Genomic DNA, 13,395 nt, shown 5'->3' with positions numbered 1-13,395 from the left:
ACACGGATATAATTAGAGATAATTGTGTGTGCCTGTGAAACCAAGACCGCTTTTTATGCATGTTGACAGTAACATGGTTTTTGTGATCGGGTCGCATTTAAGACGATTATGTCACCCTTTGAAAGGTGGCTACACTGAGCCACTGCTCCAGAGATTGCGCCAAAGAGTATAATTAAGCCGCCTCCACAGTGCTTGTCGAGAGCTCGTGGTAGTCAGTGCGTGGGCAGAGCTCGTAGAAGACAGTGCTTGTTGAGAGCTCGTAGTAGTCAGTGCCTGTCGAGGTCTCGTGGTAGTCTGTGTTGAGATGTGCTAGTGGGCAAGGCTTGTCGAGATGTTGTAGTAAGGAGTGCTTGTTCCATGTTTTATGCAGTTGTTTGATGGGAGAGACAGCAGATGTTATTCTAATGAAAATACTGTGACGATCAGAGTGCTTTTCGCCAATATATATGAAGGTAAAATATTGCGTGTTTTTTTCATTATTTCCATGTTTTAAATAATGCGTCATGACAGGTTCAGTCAACAAAGCATCTGGCTTGTGTTCTTCTATTAGAGTGTAATTCTGGTTTTCCTGAGTAATTATGGTATTTTTATTTCCTTTAGTTACTTCTGTATAAATGGTATTTAAAATTTCTTGTCTTGTTGAAGAAGAACCGTGCCAGATGTGTACGTTGAGTCACACTCCCACACACAGAACAGTTACATTTGTGCTTGGGTTTTGTAGGTTTTATAGTTGCTGGGGACTTAATTAATTAACTGTGTTTATGAAAATTTTCATTTCATTCTTTGTTGTTGTTCTTTGCAGTCAGATAGCGTAATAATACTAGTCAGGGCCAACCGTTTACGAGACACAGCGTAATCGGATATACAGCTACGAAAAATCCAAAAGTATTTTCAAATTTATTTAATTAAGCCCCCATGCACCTTCTTCAGACACAATGGTACCAGTCATAAGAGAAACAAATTGAACATGTCCATCAATCGCGGATCTTCGCTCAGTATTGTTTGGTGTTGCCAACATTCAGTTATTGCCGAAGTATTTTACTTAGTAGATGTGTGATAGATTCCCTGTGATCGGCAGGCTTATATAGTATGTGTTGGCATGTGAAGTTACTGTGGTCTGTTTACCGGCATGTGCAAAGAAACTGGATATGTCCAGTCATACGGGAGGTGTGGACCAGATGTGGAAAACTGCGGTTTCACTGCATCGATAGCTGTCAGTGGGAGGAAAGATTTTACATGGAAAATTATGTCCAGGCATAAGAACGGTATAGATATTGATATTTCCAAAGCCACACTCGTCAGGAGAAGGTACTTCTGATTCTTTTCTCACTGTCTAATGTCAACAGATTGATTTTACAATTGTATTATTTGAATGTAATTACACTGATAAGTATGTGGCTGGTATCCTAGGACGATTCTGCTCAACATACGGTTGTATGGCAGAGGTAGCCAGTGACCAGAACGAGTTGACATTTCTGCCTTAAGGCGGGAGCTGTCGCTAAACCTCATGAACTGGTCAGGTGGGGTACAGTTGTGTCGTTCTGTAGATGGGTCAGTAGCGAAATATGTCTTGGGCAGCCTTCCCGATTGCGTGTGTAGCAAGTATTCTCCAATTTTTATGTGGAAATTTGAGAAGATTCAACGTGGTGAGTGTTATCGCTGAACATATTAATAACATACGAATTCGTACCACTCCAGTCATCCCCAGATGTCCTCCACAACCAGATGGTCCTCTATGGTGGGCTGAGTTCGGCTGCGGACTGGGCGTGATCACTGATACGCGTGTTGACATCTGGCCTGGGGTGCTTCATGTGGACATTGGGACACTAGCACACACGATGTGCGACTGTTTCACCAACCACCGACATCTAGCCACGACAGTTACCACTACTACAGACTGGATCATGGTCTAAGTGTGTTTTGTATAATGTTTCTTGACACTTCACGGTGGACTCTGTCATGTGGTGGTATTTGTTGTTGTTAGTATCCCATCATGCAGTATACCCTTCGTCTTCCTTCCAAATGTAGCAGACAGAACAAAATTAGCAATCCTATTGTGCTGTAAAAACCCAATCACAGCATCAAATTCCCGATTGATCAATTTATTGTTTCCAATAGTGGTATTGTGAGCATTTATCTGTCCAGCCCCTCCTGCAAATTGTTTGACATTGCATGCAACTGAGCTGAAATTTTAAATTCTCAGCCATCTCCAATGTAATGAACTTCCTGTCTAACAACCTAACTGTGTTAGAATCCACCAGTGGGAAGCAAGGGAAGAAAAAAATCCAGATAGAGTTTGGAAACCTGCGATAACAGGTCAGATCTCGCCACAGGTACCACACCTCACATCCATCAATAGGATGCAAGGAAAAACTCCCCACACAAAGGGTATCGATTTAATTAATCAGTCAATCAGTTTGATAGAGTAGTGGATGCATTTCCAAGACAGCCACAGCTCAGCATTTTTGGAGGGCTACCTAGTTCTCCTCAAATGCCTTTGTTCCATCAGCTCCACGTTTCCATACCAATGGAAGTTTGAGAACAAAGGAATGTACTGACCACTAATGCCAGGTCTGCATGAATGGTGAGTGGGACAGAGGAGGGGGACAGAAGGGAGGAGCGGTGGGGGATCTTGGTCTGTGGTCTGTGTATATATGCATATGTTGGTTCACATAAAAGGGAAGTATCTACTAGAGAGAGAGAGAGTTTCAAAAGGAATTTCTCAGATATCAGTATCAAAGAGTTGCCGCCACCTGATTCTTTGTTCAGGCAGATTAGCTCGGTCTAACGGCTGCTGCAGTGGCACGAGCCCACTGCATAGATCCAGCAGCGAGGCCCTGACAGTGGTTATGACAAGCGAGCACATCTCACGGTCCTGCTGGCAACACAGCTACTACAGAGGGAAGCATGTCACTTCTGGTCTTACATCGCAGCTGCCACGCAAGTGGTTTTTTTCCATAAGAAAGTGACCACAATGTAATAATGTGTGGTGAGTGTTTTATGTTGACAGTATTCCTTGTTCAATTGGAAAAAGAAAACTGGCAGAAATAGTTTAAATATCCCATACACTGACTTGTATTCCACAAATTGTTTAAATAAACAATATTCTATACACTGATGTTAATTTTCCAACAACTTCTGTAAATAAATAAATAAGCTATATTCCATGCACTGCCTTGTATCCAGTAAATCGATTAAGTAAACAATGCCTCACACATTACCTTGGCTATCAGAAACTGGCACAGGGTAGGTTCAGGATAGTATCAGGATAGAGCTCATAGGTGAATCCACGCAGTGTAACTGCATAGTTAGAACATGTAGTTACTGGATGTGAGCTTTCCCCACCAAATAAAAGAGAGATCCAATTCCTGCAAACTGAATTTTACACTCCTGGAAATTGAAATAAGAACACCGTTAATTCATTGTCCCAGGAAGGGGAAACTTTATTGACACATTCCTGGGGTCAGATACATCACATGATCACACTGACAGAACCACAGGCACATAGACACAGGCAACAGAGCATGCACATTGTCGGCACTAGTACAGTGTATATCCACCTTTCGCAGCAATGCAGGCTGCTATTCTCCCATGAAGACGATCGTAGAGATGCTGGATGTAGTCCTGTGGAACGGCTTGCCATGCCATTTCCACCTGGCGCCTCAGTTGGACCAGCGTTCGTGCTGGACGTGAAGACCGCGTGAGACGACGCTTCATCCAGTCCCAAACATGCTCAATGGGGGACAGATCCGGAGATCTTGCTGGCCAGGGTAGTTGACTTACACCTTCTAGAGCACGTTGGGTGGCACGGGATACATGCGGACGTGCATTGTCCTGTTGGAACAGCAAGTTCCCTTGCCGGTCTAGGAATGGTAGAACGATGGGTTCGATGACGGTTTGGATGTACCGTGCACTATTCAGTGTCCCCTCGACGATCACCAGTGGTGTACGGCCAGTGTATGAGATCGCTCCCCACACCATGATGCCGGGTGTTGGCCCTGTGTGCCTCGGTCGTATGCAGTCCTGATTGTGGCGCTCACCTGCACGGCGCAAACACGCATACGACCATCATTGGCACCAAGGCAGAAGCGACTCTCATCGCTGAAGACGACACGTCTCCATTCGTCCCTCCATTCACGCCTGTCGCGACACCACTGGAGGCGGGCTGCACGATGTTGGGGCGTGAGCGGAAGACGGCCTAACGGTGTGCGGGACCGTAGCCCAGCTTCATGGAGACGGTTGCGAATGGTCCTCGCCGATACCCCAGGAGCAACAGTGTCCCTAATTTGCTGGGAAGTGGCGGTGCGGTCCCCTACGGCACTGCGTAGGATCCTACGGTCTTGGCGTGCATCCGTGCGTCGCTGCGGTCCGGTCCCAGGTCGACGGGCACGTGCACCTTCCGCCGACCACTGGCGACAACATCGATGTACTGTGGAGACCTCACGCCCCACGTGTTGAGCAATTCGGCGGTACGTCCACCCGGCCTCCCGCATGCCCACTATACGCCCTCGCTCAAAGTCCGTCAACTGCACATACGGTTCACGTCCACGCTGTCGCGGCATGCTACCAGTGTTAAAGACTGCGATGGAGCTCCGTATGCCACGGCAAACTGGCTGACACTGACGGCGGCGGTGCACAAATGCTGCGCAGCTAGCGCCATTCGACGGCCAACACCGCGGTTCCTGGTGTGTCCGCTGTGCCGTGCGTGTGATCATTGCTTGTACAGCCCTCTCGCAGTGTCCGGAGCAAGTATGGTGGGTCTGACACACCGGTGTCAATGTGTTCTTTTTTCCATTTCCAGGAGTGTATATATAAATAACATATCATCTGCTATGCAATTTCAATTTCGTATCATGAGAGTGGTGTCACCGCCAGACACCACACTTGCTAGGTGGTATCCTTTAAATCGGCCGCGGTCCGTTAGTATATGTCGGACCCGCGTGTCGCCACTATCAGTGATTGCAGACCGAGCGCCGCCACACGGCAGGTCTAGAGAGACTTCCTAGCACTCGCCCCAGTTGGACAGCCGACTTTGCTAGCGATGGTTCACTGTCTACATACACTCTCATTTGCCGAGACGACAGTTAAGCATAGCCTTCAGCTACGTCATTTGCTACGACCTAGCAAGGTGCCATATTCAGTTACTATTCTGAACAGATAATATTGTGAATCATGTACCGTCAAGAGCGACGTTCATCATTAATGGGATAAAGTTAAGTATCAAACTAATTACGTCCGCTTTCTGAATTCTCATTACTTGTCATGTTCCAAGCCTCATGTCAGTATAGTTCTTCCCTCCTCACGCCAGCCTGCATGAGCTAAAACTCGTGCATTTCGGCCCCCACTAGTAACACGGCGTTGGCTCTTCTGCCAACACAACAATGAGCTCCTACCTCTTGTAATCTCCCCACGGAAAATTACCCTCTACCACGCAATAATTAATAATGGTCAACCAAATCATCCACACGTATTTACGTTTGAAAAGTATCTGATCAGATTTTCTAGTAATATATGCGCCGACAGCTCGTCGACGCCAAAGTATTTTTCTAGTACGTTTATTCTTTGGAACAACAGAGGTACAGAAATGTATGCTCCATGGTTATTATAGAGAGAGAGAGGAACAGCTTCGGAAGTATCGGTTGGAAGATTGTCGGATTGCTAAAGGAGATTTATTTACTCTTCTTCGCGCTAAAGCGAGCTAGGAAAGTTTGTGCCGCTAGCGTGATAGGTAAAGAGAAAGAAAAACCTGTAAAAGAAAATTACATGAGACTTGGAACCAACAGAAAACGGAACATGTACGGAAATGGATTCAATATACAATTTTCCTCAGAAATAAGGTTTGTGACCATTTTATTCTAGAGTGAATGACGAATGAGTTCTCTGTCTGAACCATTGATGATTGTCTGGGCCCTGTAATTAATTGGGAAGTTTCAGCTGTGACGAAGAGAGCCTGCAATCTCTGAGTTTTTTTTTGAAATCGTCCAAAAAGGCTTCGTCCACATCTGAAATTTTAGGTCTGTCGTAAACTGAACGAATTGTTCAAACGATCGATTTTCCCAACTGAATGCAGCGCTTAATAATAATAACAAATGTAAAGATCTTTTCTAGCAAGCCAGCCACTGAATATTAAGACGAAGGGCTCCACCAGAGATTCTACTAGGCTGATTTCACGTAAATAATATATTTAAACTGTACACAGATAAAGGACAGAGAGAGAGAGAGAGAGAGAGAGAGAGAGAGAGTGAGTGAGAGAATCCTCCATTAGCATAATTGTTTCTCTGTCTTTTCACGGATCAGCCTAACTAGAAAACACGAAGCCCTGACTTTATTGTACCGATTTATGTGTGAGAGGGAAAGAGCGATAAAGGCGACAGATACACTTGTGGACAGACAAAACATTACACCAAGTTAGCGGCAAGCTGCATTCACATAGACTTTCATCATTTACAAAAGCAGAGTAGAATTCATTATAATGGCCAATCCGTGACAGGACACGTTTTTGGACGTTGTTAAAATAATTTTGTTCTCTGTTTCATGTGAACTACGACGAGACAACTTAACTTGGAAAACAGAAGAAATACTCGCAGGCAAATTAAGTGGATCTACAAATAAAAGCAGCACGCTGGGCGCAGAAAGCAGCCCCACACCTTCACCTGCCCATGTTAGGCAAAATTCCTCTGCCCGACTCATGCAGCACCATCACCGCCAGAGGCTGGTACGGGACCACAAGCCCCACCGCCACACCCCACCAAAGCGAATTGCAGTGACAGAGTCACTGCCCTGTGGAAATTCACTGCTCACTGCCTCATCCATTTGCGCTCATGCCAGACGTAGCTTCACCTGCCCATGTTAGGCAAAATTCCTCTGCCCGACTCATGCAGCACCATCACCGCCAGAGGGTGGTACGGGACCACAAGCCCCACCGCCACACCCCACCAAAGCGAATTGCAGTGACGGAGTCACTGCCCTGTGGTAATTCACTGCTCACTGCCTCATCCATTTGCGCTCATGCCAGACGTAGCTTGATTGACCTGCCCTATTTGCATTTACCTGTATATACTATAAGAAAGTAGCCACAGAAGTATTCTTGTGTGAAGGGAGATATATACATATTGACGATAGAACATTTATATGGCTTTAACTAGGGCAATGTTTAAGATGAGTCAAGCAGAGCAGAGCAACACGCAACAGCCTTCAGCTGTTAGCACGGATAATAGTGATGCAGTAAGAAGTGTTGTAGAACCGATCGCTACAGATAGCGCGATAGAACGCCCTGTAGACACGGCTGGAGATGTAACAGCAAGTACGCGACATTGATTAGGTCCATTGGTCATTATCATGAGGCAGATGCAGATGTTAACTGAGACCATGAATAATATGAATACGAAATTAGCCTCAGTTACTGAGGGGCAAGAAAATCTAAAAAGTGACATTAACGCGAAGTTCGCCTCAGTTAATGAGGGGCAGGCAAATCTGAAAGCTGAGATTAAGCAGCAGTTACATGACAGTTTTTCCGAATTAGAGCAGCGGATAGAGGCGAAGACAAAGGAACTTAAAGATCAGGCCGAAGAGACGGAACGAAAATTAACTGCACAAATAGAATTGGTTAAAGCTCAATGTGAGGAATCTACTCAACGCGTACGTGTAGAAATGAAGGAGTATGTGGCTATTAAGATAGATACCGTACGCGAACAGATGGAAATGGTTCCGCAGTTAGTACAAAAGCAAGATGCCATGTCATGTGCAATTGCGCAACTTCCTGAATTGGCACGTACGCAGACGAACCTAAAGGAAAGTGTGGAACATCTGACAGAACGTCAAGACGTTATAGATCACCAGATTAATGTATTAACGGGTAAATTATCCGAAATCACATTAGAAAACAAAAGGCTAATGTGTGAAAACGTTGAGCAAAATGTTAAAGCAGCATTCCAGAGTCTATGTGGCAAACAGGAAGAGAATTTGTTTGCGAAAGGACTTGAGGAAGTGCGACAGCAGTTAGGTGCTGATTTCGAGCATTGGAAACAAACGATGGCAGAGTCGATACGCGTTTCACAACAAGGCTCAGAACAAATGAATACAGGCCAGCAGCAGAAGTCGGCAGCGACGATAGAACCAGTTACTGCACATTCGCACACAATACCGACTTGTGTAAGTAACTCAAATATTAAATTGCCACGAGCTAGTTGTTCGCGTGAAGTTTTATCTGACGGAGATCACGAAAGTCTTTGCCATGCTGAAGAAAAAATGATAAAGCATCGGCAATTTCAGATTTTTAACACTGACAAAAGGGGGGTTCATCCGATTGTTTTTATTCGAAGTTTTAGAGGAGTGCTACCCAGAAATTGGTCGGAGTGGCAGAAGATCAGTTTCGTTACGGGGTATATACAAGGTTCGGGGGCGATCTGGGCCTCGGACATGACTTCGGTATGCTCGACATATGACGATTTTGAGAAAGCGTTTGGCCGGCCGAAGTGGCCGTGCGGTTAAAGGCGCTGCAGTCTGGAACCGCAAGACGGCTACGGTCGCAGGTTCGAATCCTGCCTCGGGCATGGATGTTTGTGATGTCCTTAGGTTAGTTAGGTTTAACTAGTTCTAAGTTCTAGGGGACTAATGACCTCAGCAGTTGAGTCCCATAGTGCTCAGAGCCATTTGAACCATTTCGAGAAAGCGTTTTTAGCAAAGTTCTGGTCAGAAGGGGTACAGGAACGCCTAAGGCAGGAGGTGCTCTACCCAGAGCCATTCTCTTTTTCAAAAGGAAGCCTTAGGAAGTATTTTGAAAAATATATAAATAAAACTAGATATTGGGACAGACCTATGCCTTTGCCAGACATAATAAACATACTTAAGGCAAGATTACCAACTAACATCCGGAATCAATTAATTTACGGGAACGGTAAAGACCTGGAGTCGTTCCTCACGACGTTAGATCATATAGACATTATAGAAGAGAGCAACCAGAAAGCCCGTAACAACAGATTCCAATATAGGGAGATAGAACCTCCGCCAAATGGTAGGCAAGGGAACGCACAGAGATCGATAAACAGTGGAGAAACCCCTCAAAATTTCAACAATAATACCGGCAATAGTCTTGCGAGGGGCTATCCAAGGAACAACAGGAATGGGAAAAGATACAATCCCGTATGGGGGAACGAAAGGAATTTCAGACCGCAAGCCTGGAACAATAACAGTAATAGAAAGTGGAATCAACCGGGGGGAATAGATTCAAATAACCAACATCAGTGGGGACGGACATCTACGAATCAACCGGTAATTACCGAAGTGACGGACGATGTCAACCACCAGGCGAATCAAAATCCAACAAACTTGTAAGGACCCACTCGTGCCCCGGAGGAGCGGTCAACAATTGGTTGAGGGGCAACAGGATATGTGTACCCATGCTAACGTATAATGATGGACGATTACTGGCAGATGAATTGACCGAGGACTTAGAACTCCAAGATGAGGATAAGGAACAGGTGGCAGTAGCCGAAGTGCAAGTCATTTTGGCGACTGTACCTATAGTGGCGGTTTTGGACACAGCTGCAACCACGAATGTTATTTCGGAGGCTCTATTCAACAAGATCAGAAATATAAGACGAGTACCAATTTTTCCAGTTCAAAATTGCAGAATAATAGGCGCCGTTGGGGCTAGATCGGCTAATGTAAAAGTGCAGTCACTACTTAGTGTAGAAGTCGGAAATGTAGCAATATTAAGCACATTCCTTGTTGTAAAAAATTTGGTGGTAGACTGCATTATAGGAGTCGACAGCCTACGTCAATACGGATGCAGAATAGATTTTAAAACAGGAAAAATTTGGTTAAATGTAAATAAACAGGAAATTGAGTTGGACTTGTTGAAAAAGGAAAGCCTTACCAGAAAATATAATAGTGGGATCAGTGTGCAAGTAATCAGGACTGCACAAAATTCTAAACAGCACGTAAATAATGAGTTCCAAGTCAAAGGAGACTTCGGTCAATTAGTGTATGAGAAGTTAAATGAATCCGACTGCATTATTGAAGAGCAGAAGAAGCAGCTCAAAGAATTATTATTAGTGTATGAAAACGTGTTGGACGAAAGGCCAGGAGTTATTAAGGGATACATATGCCATCTCTACGTTAAGCCACACGAAACGTATTGTAGAACTTTCTATCCTGTTCCCTGGAGGTTAAAGGCTCAAGTTCAAAAAGAAATAGATCGCATGTTGAAATGGGGTTTGATCGAACCCTCTACAAGCCCATACTGCTCCCCATTGTTGGTCGTGCCAAAAGCAAATGGAACTGTGAGACTGGTACTCGACGCCAGGGAAATAAATAAAATCATAATTCCAGTGAGAACACATCCGGAAAACATAGACGAACTGATACAACGGTTCCAGGATGTCCAATATTTGACGAGCATCGATTTGCGGAGTTCGTATTGGCAGGTCAAGCTGGATGAGTTATCAAGGAAATATACAGCTTTCATTTATGCCGGAAGAAGTTACCAATTTACTGTAGTTCCTTTCGGACTCAACATTAGTGCTGGAATCTTTATAGCAGCTCTAGATTATGCTCTAGGCCCAGAACTAAGAAGCAGGATAACAGTATTTGTTGATGATATGCTTATTGCATCGAAGACCTGGGAGGAGCATATTACCTTACTGAGTCGGGTGTTGGACGTGTTCAAAACCATGGGAATAACTGCTAACCTACAGAAATCCCATTTTGCACTAAACAGAATCAAGTTCCTGGGGCATATAGTTGACGCAAAGGGAATTTTACCGACCAAGAATAAGCTAATTGCGATTAGTAAGTTTCCAACACCGAGAAATAGGAGGCAATTAAAAGGGTTTATGGGTCTTGCCTCATTTTTTAGAAGATTTATAACGAATCAGGCCATGAATGCAGCAGCTCTAAATAGTTTGCTGAAGAAGGATGTGCCCTGGCTCTGGACATTAGTGTGTCAAGAAGCATTTGAAGAGATAAAGAAGCAATTAGTAAATGCACCGCTTTTGTACCATCCGGACATGCAAGAGGAATTCCACTTGTCAACAGATTCGTCAAATGTGGGTCTTGGAGTGTGCCTTTTCCAAGTACGCAAGATAAATGGACAGCTTACCTTTTGTCCTATTGCGTTTGCTAGTCGTGTTTTGTCCAACTGTGAACGAACGTACACGACGACAGAATTAGAGCCTCTTGCGGTCGTCTGGGGATTTAAACAATTTCATTATTATTTATATGCGTCGAAGACTATCGTATATTGCGATCACCAATCATTAACGTTTTTACAAACGTGTAAACTGTTACACCCCAGGCTAGCTAGATGGACGCTCGCTCTGCAACAATACCAGTTTAAGATCGTACATGTCTCAGGGCAGCAAAACATTATTGCTGACGCTCTATCAAGGTCACCGCAGGGTTTAACAAAAGAGATTGAAGTAAATAATTCCTCAGAATTCCCTGTATTTCTGCTGCAGGAAAATCCATTTAAGACATACTACGTCAATTTGTGTGTGCATATGGCCCAGTTACAGAAAAAGGATGCTCAGTGGGGAAGTGTCATTCAAAGGTTACAACAGCAACCTTCGGATCAGATGGCAAACTATTACAAGCTGGTAAATGGTGTATTATTTTTCCGCTGTGGAAGGCCAAACAAAGTCCGTTGGTGTGTTTGTATACCTGAGGCACAAATAGAGAAACTTGTATGGTTCACTCATTTAACCTGGGGACATTTCGGTGCGACAAAATGTGCAGACAAAATAAGTGGGTACTGTTATTTTCCCAACATAAAGCGCAGAGTGCATGAGGTCTTAAAGAGATGCATAATATGTCAAAAAACAAAGCCGGATTCAAAAGGGACTAAGCACCCATTATGCTCAATATTAGTACAAGAACCAAAAGAATTAATTTCATGCGATCTGTGTGGACCGTTACCTACTTCAAGAGGTGGTGTTAAATATGTGCTGGCATTTCTCGATGTGTGTACGAAATACGTAAAGCTATACCCGATAAAGGCGGCTACAGCCAAAGTAATTGTATTAAGATTGATAAGGGATTATCTTCCACATGTTGGTACACCTAAGGCGATCATAACAGACAATGCTAAAATATTCACGGGACTCCGATGGAAGCAGACTTTGTCTCAAGTCGGGGTGAAACATATACTAACATCATTTTACCACCCACAAGGCAATTTGGTTGAGAGGGTTTTTAGAGAATTCAATCGATTTATGAGGACGTATTGCCATAATAAGCAAACTGCGTGGGCAAATTATGTGGAAGAGTTTGAGCAGATATACAATAACATGCCCCACTCCTCAACTGGACATACACCTTGTGAATTGATGTTCGGAGCAAAAGAGGAAAACTTCTGGACTGACCATATCCCCAAAACTCAGGAAACTGAGATGCCTTGGGAAGAAAAAATAAGACAAGCTATCATAAATATGACGAAAAAGGCTGATCAAAGAAAACAACTATATGACAAATTAGTCAAAAGGGTACAGACATACCATGTCGGAGAGAAGGTACTAGTTAAACGACATACCAAATCATCCGTAATAAAGAAAAGTATAAAGAAATGGGAGTTACTATATACTGGACCATACATTATCCTACAAATTCCGAATCCGGGGGCTTATCTGTTAGCATACCCGGGATCGAACAAAATAAAAGGGTTATTTTCTCATAACGACTTAAAAAAGTATAATGAAGATTAGAAGATAGGGAGGAATGGTGTTCCGAGTGACAGAAATGAACGCTCGTAAAAAACATAACAATAAACTGTGTGTGTAGTGATAGAAACCTTTAAATTGAAGTAGTTAATCAGTGACATAGAGTATAGAAATAGTGACTAACTATTATTATCGAGTGTTGTAAAGAAGATAGTGGAGATAGGCTTCACCTGTGGTTTGGGTGAACATACAACTTTAGCATTGCTAATGTCATCAAGAATGATTAAGGATCTAACTGACCTTCAAGAAGAATGAAATGCTTCCCGCAAATGACGCGGAATAATCAAAAGAGGTTCCGAGTGAATATTCATATATAATCTCATGTGAACGCTTACATGTGTAAACGTGTGAAGGGATATGTTGTGGTAGTGAATCGTGAGTGACGGTTAACGCCGCAAAGATAATTTTCCGCGCAAAACAGTTGACGTCGGCGCGAGAATTAAAATCGATATAGACGATACAGATATGCTTTGTAAGAGACTCGCACCAAACGCGAGGATAAACTGATTCATGTTGAACTCTAAAAGGAATAGGTGTTATAATTAGAAGTTAAGAGTTTTTAATTTATTAATGAATGATTAAAGAAAGTAATATTCATAGATTCAGTAGTAATTTAATGGTTCGTGTTCGTTTGGGAATTTTGTGTGAAAAATCCATTTCCATATATGAGCATTGATGA

The sequence above is a fragment of the Schistocerca serialis genome, chromosome 7 (assembly GCF_023864345.2).
Source record: "Schistocerca serialis cubense isolate TAMUIC-IGC-003099 chromosome 7, iqSchSeri2.2, whole genome shotgun sequence".
In the NCBI taxonomy this organism is placed as follows: domain Eukaryota; kingdom Metazoa; phylum Arthropoda; class Insecta; order Orthoptera; family Acrididae; genus Schistocerca; species Schistocerca serialis.
This window is presented reverse-complemented; position numbering follows the sequence as displayed.